The 8,870-nt window shown below is 39.8% G+C and overlaps 1 pseudogene across 1 annotated transcript; it reads left to right on the top strand.

Moving 5' to 3' along the window:
• Positions 1-8,141: 8,141 nt before the first annotated feature.
• LOC308561546 (cytochrome c oxidase subunit NDUFA4 pseudogene) lies at positions 8,142-8,458 on the top strand (annotated as a pseudogene). Its single transcript has one exon. The product of its transcript is annotated as a cytochrome c oxidase subunit NDUFA4 pseudogene (transcript).
• Positions 8,459-8,870: the final 412 nt, after the last annotated feature.

Genomic DNA, 8,870 nt, shown 5'->3' with positions numbered 1-8,870 from the left:
TTCCTAAATTACAGTTCTTTTGGCCTTGAAACAAAACTTTCTAAAGGCGAAACTTTTTTGTATAGGAATTTTCAAATTTGACATTCTGAGTGTTATGCAAAAGCTATTGGAGAATATACAAAATATTTACCAGTTAAAATAACCAGTTAAACTTTTTTTTCCCCCAAAGATTTTTTTACTGATTTTTAGAGAGAGGAAGGGAGAAGGAGAGAGAGAAATTCAGTGTGAGAGAGAGACATCCAACGGTCCCTACTAGGGATCGAGCCTGCAACCCAGGCATGTGCCCGACCAGGAATCAAACCAGCAACCTTTTGGTGCATGGGATGATGCCCAGCCAATTGATCCACACTGGCTAGGGCACCAGTTAAACTTCTGAGAGCTAATTGGTATTAGAAATTAATATCAGGTCATTTGAGATTAAACACACTGTGTTCAGAGGACTATTCTAGGCATTGTGGAGTCAGGAAAATATAAAACTTTCTTAACGGTGTCTGCAAAATACTCATGGTAGTTTACAGCATTGTTTTCCAGCGTTTTCCACATCACAGCATATATAGAGAGCATGGGCGCTCTGGGAGGAGTGGATGAGGCTGCTGGCCAGATGCCCAGCAGGTTGAGGGGATCAGTATCTTGGAACACCTAGAGCCTATTTAGGAAGGCACACCATGTGTAACATAGAAAATACATTAAGATTGTTTACAAGATAAACGTCAAGTCTAACTTACCTAATGTAGCTTTTAAAGGAATGTCAAGCCAAGTAAGGCTTCCTGGAAAGGATGAATTAAACTCTACTTCAGCACACTAGTGTTTTTCTAAGTAGTATGCGTGTATGTAACTGTTAGGCAGGAAATTCTGTTGCATCTCAAAGCATCAAATGTTTCTAGTATGGCTCCCTCTGATACATCATGCTCAAGTAATATTACTCAGTTGAAAACTAAATCTGACTCTGTTTTTTTAAAACATATCACAGTACATAATGAAAACACACAAAGGGTAAGTTAAAGTGTTATAAAAAGTATGGCTAATATGACAGTAAATCATTTTTATCCCTACTTTTGTTATAACCTAAGAAAAGTGTGCTTGTTTTAAACATACAATGTTAAAAACGATATCAATGTCCATTGCAGTGTGACTGTGTCAGACACAGACTAAAAAGCATACATATCACATATCAGATCAGCCACTCATTCTAGTAAGTGTTCAATTATTAGCTTGTAGGACTCTATGAAGTTAAAGCTCATTAACTAATAGAAGACTTAAGGAAACAAGTTTGGTATGTCTGAGAAGATGACTTGGGGGAATTTGTAAAATGCCCAGTTCTTAAACCAAATAAATATCCAAGGAGTTCTCACTAAAAGGATACCAACCCAAACCCCAAAAGTCTTAACAGTAAAAATCACTGCTTCCCTCTTTACTTCAAGTTTTGTGCTGCTAACTTGCTGACTTAGCAGACTCTAAACACTGATGCAGCTCTCTTTAGACTTCTATCTGAAGATGAGGGTTTGCTTCTGTTTCCTAAAAGTACACTAAACAAAAATATGAAGGATCTGTAGCTCTCCTAGGTATAAATTAGACACTTAGGGAAGACTAGTTCTTTTAGAATGCACAGGAAAACAGAAGATTGTTCCAGGACACTGAAAGGATCTCAAATGAAAAACTTATTAAAAGAAAAAAAAAATCATACTCATTTGCACTCATTCTCCCCTTGTTTTGGGGCTTTATGGTGGAGAAAGAAAAAAGAGAGAAATTCTATGCCAGAGACTTATGTCAAAAACCTAAGCCAATCTAAGTATCCATCAACAGTATATAACAATGTTAACATTGGATAGCATGCACCTTTTAAAAACATGATCTGGAGCTTCATGTAACAACATACTATAAATGTTGAGAGAAAAAGCAAGTTGCAGAACCCTGGCCAGGTAGCTCAGGTGATTAGAGCATCATCCTGGTACACCAACATTGTGGGTTTGATCCCGGTCAGGGCACATGCAAGAATCAACCAATGAGTGCATGAATAAGTGGAAAAAGAAATTGGTGTTTCCTCTTCCTCTCTTCCTCTAAAATCAATAAGATTAAAAAAGAAAAAGCAAGTTGCAAAAAGGTAAGTACAGTATATTTTGAATGTTATTTTAATAATAGCAAATGTATAAGCCATGCAATGGAGTTTTTTAAAAATCAGGATAGTATATGTGTGGGGAGGAACACAGAGGAATGGGATGGGGGAACAGTTTAGAGGGATTCAGTTGTATCCATAAGAATGTTTCTAGCCCTTGCCAGGTAGCTCAGTTGGTTAAAGTGCCGTCTTAATACACCCAGGCTGTAGTTTGATCCCTGGTCAGGTCACATACAGGAATCAACCAATGAATCTTAAATAAGTGGAACAACAAATCTGTCTTAATAAAAAATGTAGTTCTCAAAATGGATGATACAAGTTATTAGACCCATATTTGACAGTGAATGTTATCAAACTTTCCATATACAATATTTCTGTTATAGAAATTATCCTAGATAGAAAAAGATGGAAATCTGTTATATGAGACTAGCATAACAAATAAGAATAGCACTAAAAAAGGAAAACTATTGAAAATTGCCCGTAAAGTTAAGAGCAAAAATTCTTAATACAGTAATAACCAAAATATACTACATTATGACAAGTAGAACTTATCACTGGAATACAATAATCATTCCTTGTTAGCAAATCTAATAGTGTAGTCCGCTACATTAGCATATTAAAGGAGAGAAACGTAATCCTCTCAGTAAATACCATTAAAACATTTCATAATTTTGTACTCAAGTTCTGATTTTGAACACAGCATCTTAAATCAGTAGGGTAAAGATCAATTACTCTATTAAATGGTGTTGGGACAAGAGGGTAACCAGCTGGGGGGGAAAGTTAAATTGGATCCATTCCTCATATCTTACACCAAGTTAAAATTAGATCAAAGGTTTAATGCAGTAATTATATAAAGTTCTTGAAGAAATCATGGTAACCATTTTTAAATAATTTCAGAGTATTAGAATACCTTTCCAAGACAAAACCCTCAAACTATTATAATCTATTTGACTTCATAAAAATCAAGATTTTCTATATGGCTTTAAATGCTCTAAGCAAAGACAGACCACCCCCAGGAGAAAAATGCAACTTATTTGACAAATGGTTCATTTTCCTAATGTCTAGTGAGCACCTGCAGCACAATAAGAGTCTAATAGAAAATTGAAAAGCAGATCTTACAATGCCTGAGTCCCTGATATGATGATGGAGAGCCTTACCATCTTGAACTGCCTAATCAGACTTTGAGGAATTGACTTTTTTTTTAATCCTCACCATAGGATATTTTTTCCATTGCTTTTCACAGAGGGAGGAAGGGGGAGAGAGGGAAACATCAATGTGAGAGACACATCGACTAGGTTCCCTCCCACACATGCCCTGACCAGGGCGGGGGATTGAGCCTGCAACCAAGGTACATGCCCTTGGTTGGAATCGAACCCGAGACACTCTAACCACTGAGCCAAACCTGCTAGGGTATGAGGAATAAACTTGTATCTTGTTTAAGCCACTGCTGTTTGGGGGGGGGGGGTGCGGGTTCCCCTTGGATCACTCACTTTTGCTTCTTATCCTACATAGAATTTGGTATGCCAGAGATGGGGTCCAAACTAAGACAAATAGCTGAACAAACTGGCCAAGCAATTTACAGCAGATACAGAAGTCACCTCACTAGAGAACACATCTAGGCCTCAGTTGTATTTCAGCTCCAGACCCCAAAAAGCAGCAAAACCAGGTGGGTGTCTCCAGGACCAGCTGTGATGACTGATGACCCCCTGCCCTGACACTGACCAATCAGTGGAGACCAGGACCTGGAAAAGTGAGGAATAGTCTGCTGAAACCACCTCCTGAGACCTCCCGTAAGATTCTGGCCTGCAAGAGAGAAGTAAAAGCCTCAAGACAAAGGACCCAGGCACATGCTCTCCCTCTGGAGAATAGTCTCACCATTTCCTTTCCCTTCTTCCCCCGCAGTAATGCATCTCCTAAACTCAGGGACCCCAAGAGACTTGCAACCAAGGGTAGCAATGGGTGGTGGCAGCTTATCCTAGGCTAATCCCCTGAACCTGTCCCCAAGGCCCCCTTTTCTCTGACTTCCCAGAGAGAGAGGGCAGCCCAGCCTAGACTCTCCTGTTGCTGCTTCTATGCTAAGCCCTTTTTTTTAATCCTTACCCGAGGATCTTTTTTTCATTGCTTTTCAGAGAGAATAGGAGAGGGGGAGGGAAGGAGAGAGAAGCATTGATGTGAGAGAGACACATTGATTGGTTGCCTCCCTCACGTGCCTTGAATGGGGCCGGGGGATCGAACCTGCAACCAAAGTAGGTGCCCTTGACCTGAATGGAGCCTGAGACCCTTCAGTCTGGAGGCCAGTGCTCTAACCACTGAGCCAAACCAGCTAGGGCTATGCTAAGCCCTTTCTTGTTTTACTGACCCCAGCTTTAATAAATGTTCCCCAAAGTATACTGGACTCATGAAATTTTTCGTGCATGAGGCCAAGAACCCATACACTACCATCTGGCCCTAAGCAGACCTGCTCAGGACCAGGTCCCCTTTCCATAATTGCGTTGGCTAAAAGCAAAGTACATCAATAGGAATTCCACTGACATTTGAAAATGTGTAAACTTTGCACTTTGTAGTGCATTTAATCACCTCTGCCCCAAGGCACCAAATGCCAATGACACCACCTAATCCTTGTGACGATAAAAAATAACTCCCGAAAGGAAAGGAGTATTGCTTTATGACTAGAACATAGATAGTGCAGGCTGGAAAGCTGGTGACCCTTGTTAGGCTATGACATTGAAATTCTTGCCTCTAAAACCTTAGAGAGTAGAGTGACAGAGCTTTAACAACAGGAAAGATGGCCTGTGTCTTTTGGCTGAAGATAAGTAACCTAAAAACTGGAAGGAAGCAGCTAATACCTATACTTAACCCTTCCCATGTCTGGAATGCTTGAGGAGCCATTAACCCAGTTGAACTTGCAACATCAAATCTCATGCAAGAATTGCCATATACTAATTACTGATTTAAAATTGTTTCCAAGTCATAGTGGTATTTGATAAATGATTATATGTGTCAACGTAAGAAACATTCAAACCTGTGAAGAATTTTTATGATTTTATTTCAGCCAAACTGTTGACAATTGCTGGGAAACAAATCTCAACTCAATGGATTTAAGATAATGCTCCGGAGAATGGCAGTTTTGCACCTTATTTTATACATTACAATCAAAAGAGCAGATGTAAGTGGGTTACATGAAATCCATTAGTGATAGATTAGGGAGGTGGGAGAAAACAAAACAGAAAACCTCTGGGATTGGGTGAAAAATAAAATGATAGACACATCTTTTACTTAGGTGGGTATAGGATAGTTAACAGTCAACAATTAACATTAACAATGAGGGGATTTATGGACTTTGGTGCATTGGTTGTGCCCTGAGAGGTCTGCAAAAAGGGGATTTACCCTGACATTCCAAAGAAATGTTATTGTAGATGCAAAAGACAAGAAGACAAGCTTAGTTAAGGTAAAGATTGAATTTCATCAGGGAAGATTCTAGCCTAGGACAGGACTACCCACAATAAACTGTTTTTGAAGAGTTTTAATTTCAGACCATTCGTGGTGGTTATTTTAGGTCTCTGAGTTTGCAAGGCCACCACACAGGCTTTCCCTGAGCTTCTCAGATTTAGTATGTGGCCCCTTTTATCCACAAGTCCCCCTTTTGGTTATAAATCAATCCAAAGTATGCTTTGATGACCAATTGAGGGCATTTTGGTTGGGTAAGGGGGTTTCAAGGTGTTAAGAAGGCCCATTCTTAGGATGTCTCAGTGTCAGCATTTGTCTTGCTGAACAGATTGGACCACTGGGGATGGGACAAAACCATAACCTTAGATGGCATTCAAAGTCAAATTATTATTCAAAATAAAAAGGCAGATGAATGGAAGGCAGTCAGATCCTTTATGTCTTTGTTAAAATATATTCTGGGTGATTTCTAATTTTTGAGCTATCCTGATCCAATTGTTTTTGCTGCTTGTCTTAAATTTTGTCATTCTGCATCTAGTATAACATTACATACCAGCAACAAAAGCTGTTGAGGAACCGGAGACATTCACTTTACAGAAAGACCAAGCGGCATTCGGAGGCTCGGGGCTCAGGAGGTTTATTTTACGCCGGCGGGCCCAGAGGAGTCCAAGTCCAAAGTCTGAGTCCCGAACACAATCTGGCAAGGAGTTATATACCCTACAGGTTTCTGCCTACGTTGTGGTAGAAGGGCGGGGCTAACCTATTTCCTGGATCATAGGGCGATGCTCAACCCCCCAGCCACCCCCGGCTGGGCAAAAGTGAGAGAGACACATCGATTGGTTGCCTCCCACACGGGCCCAGACCAGGGCCAAGATAGAGCCTGCAACCAAGGTATGTGCCCTTGGCCGGAATCCTTCAGTCAGTGGACCGATGCCCTAATCACTGATCCAAATGGGCTAGGGCATAAAAATCAGCAATATTTATCCCAGGCAGTGTGGCTCAGCGGTTGAGCATCACCCTGTGATCCAGGAGATTGAGGTTTGATTCCTAGTCAGGGCGCATGCCCAGGTTGCGGGGGCATGCAGGAGACAGCCGATGAATGACTAGATGTTTCTATTTCTCCCTCTCTCTTCCTCTCTCTGAAATCAATGAAAATGTGGGGGGGAAAATTGAAAAAAAATCAGCAATATTTAAAACAGAGTCAGAAGAATAATAATTATTCTCAGTGCATTTAATCCCATAACTATTTTTTTTTTGTTTATCCTGATTGTTTGCCTGTATTTTCTTGAATTCACTTATTCTTAGAGGTTCTACAAATCTTCACCCAGTTCAAAGATATGACCTGCTTAGAAGCCTGTAATTAGAGTAAGTCAAGTCCTTTTTCAGGGATTTTCTAAAGATGTAACATCTGCAAATACATCAGAGTAAAACAGTGACTGTCTATGAATGACAAAATTTAAAGTGGCATGGTTATAGATTTGATTATATTGCAATTGATAAAAAACTTTGCTTTTCTATAAGATTTAGCATTCCAAGACAACATCTTGGTAAATAATAATTACTGTAAAATGACATAGAGAATAATACAAAGCATATATGTATTAGATTCAATATGCAATTCAATATATGAAGAACAAATAACATGCAAGATTTTAGAATGTTGCACATGGCTTATTGGAAGTGTGTTTTGAGCATTGGAAATAATTCATAAACTCCCAATGTCTGAAGTACCACTTCTGGACCCCCCCATAGGGAACCACCACTATTGATTGGCTTGCCTGGTGTTACTGACAGAACGACTACTACCCCTGAGAGTTTCTTGTTTGAACCTGGCTTTGACGCTGTAAGTTCCTTCCTAGGGCAGGTTGAAATCTTTAAAACATCCATTTTAATAACAATATGTACACAAATAGTATAGTTATTATTATCTTTATTTGGCAAAGCTTCACGTGTAATTTCAAGCATATTAAATCTGCCTTATTAGTTTGAAAATGTTTTTTTATAAGGAGAATAAATCCTTGAGGTATTTCAGGGCCCATCGGAATAACTCAAAATCATCTCTTGGTCAAAAAGTCTCTTGAAGCCTGGCCGGGCGTGGCTCAGCGGTTGAGCATCGACCTAGGATCCAGGAGATCGGGGTTCGATTCCCGGTCAGGGCACATGCCCGGGTTGCGGGCTAGGCAGCCGATCAATGACTCTCTCATCATTGATGTTTCTATCTCTCTCTCTCCTTCTCCTTTCCTCTCTCTGAAATCAATAAAGATATATTTAAAAGGAAAAAAAAAAGTCTCTTGAGCCAGGCAGGTGTGGCTCAGTGGATTGAGCATCATCCCAGGCACCAAGAGGTCACTGGTTTGATTCCCTGTCAGAGCACATGCCCAGGTTTTGGGCTCCATCCCCAGTAGGGGGCGTGCAGGAAGCAGCCAATTGATGTGATGTCTCTCTCTTATCAATGTTTCTGTCTCTCTCTTCCTTTCCCTTCCTCTCTCTCTAAAATCAATTTTTTTAAAAAGTCTCAACTAAGTACTTGCTGCCCGGCGGTGTAGTCTTGTTTTTCTGTGCTTCCAGACCCTCTGCTGCAACTATGCTCCACCAGATCCTCAGTCAGGCCAAGAAGCATCCAAGCTTCATCTCCCTCTTTATATTTATTGGAGCAGGAGGTACCAGGGCAGTGCTGTATGTCACGCGCCTGGCATTGTTCAATCCAGATGTCGGGACAGAAAGAATAACCCAGAACCTTGGAACAAACTGGGTCCCAATGAGCAATACAAGTTCTACTCATGAATGTAGATTACAGCAAGCTGAAGAAAGAAGGTCCAGAGTTCTAAATGAAATGTTTCACTATAAAGCTGCTTAGAATGAAGGTCTTCCAGAAGCCATCCGCACAATTTTCCACTTAACCACGAAATATTTCCCCTCCAAATGCACGAAATCATGTTGCTGTACTGTGTTGGAGTTTACACTGATTAATAAATATTTGAAACTTGAAAAATAATAAATAAGTAAATAATAAAAATAAGTCTCTTAAAATTTAAACTTTGGGAAGGCTGTCAATTATACTTAATCAAAAGATTATATCATAAACTCTTTGTAAATCTAGGTAAAACAAACACATATTTTATGATAATAACTCTAAAAGACATTAATCAAATTTAAACTGGTTTTAATATTAAATATTTTTGTCCAGACCACAGGATCCTGCTTAACCTACATACATATTTAATCTCTTTAGGCTAATAACACATCACCCCTTAGAAATGCTATTCGGAGGCAGAAAACACACATTTATAAATACACAGACAAACACATAAGG

The sequence above is a fragment of the Miniopterus schreibersii genome, assembly GCF_964146895.1.
Source record: "Miniopterus schreibersii genome assembly, chromosome: 9".
NCBI lineage: Eukaryota > Metazoa > Chordata > Mammalia > Chiroptera > Miniopteridae > Miniopterus > Miniopterus schreibersii.
The sequence above is the reverse complement of the archived record's forward strand: the minus strand, read 5'-3'. Positions and strand labels throughout refer to the sequence as shown.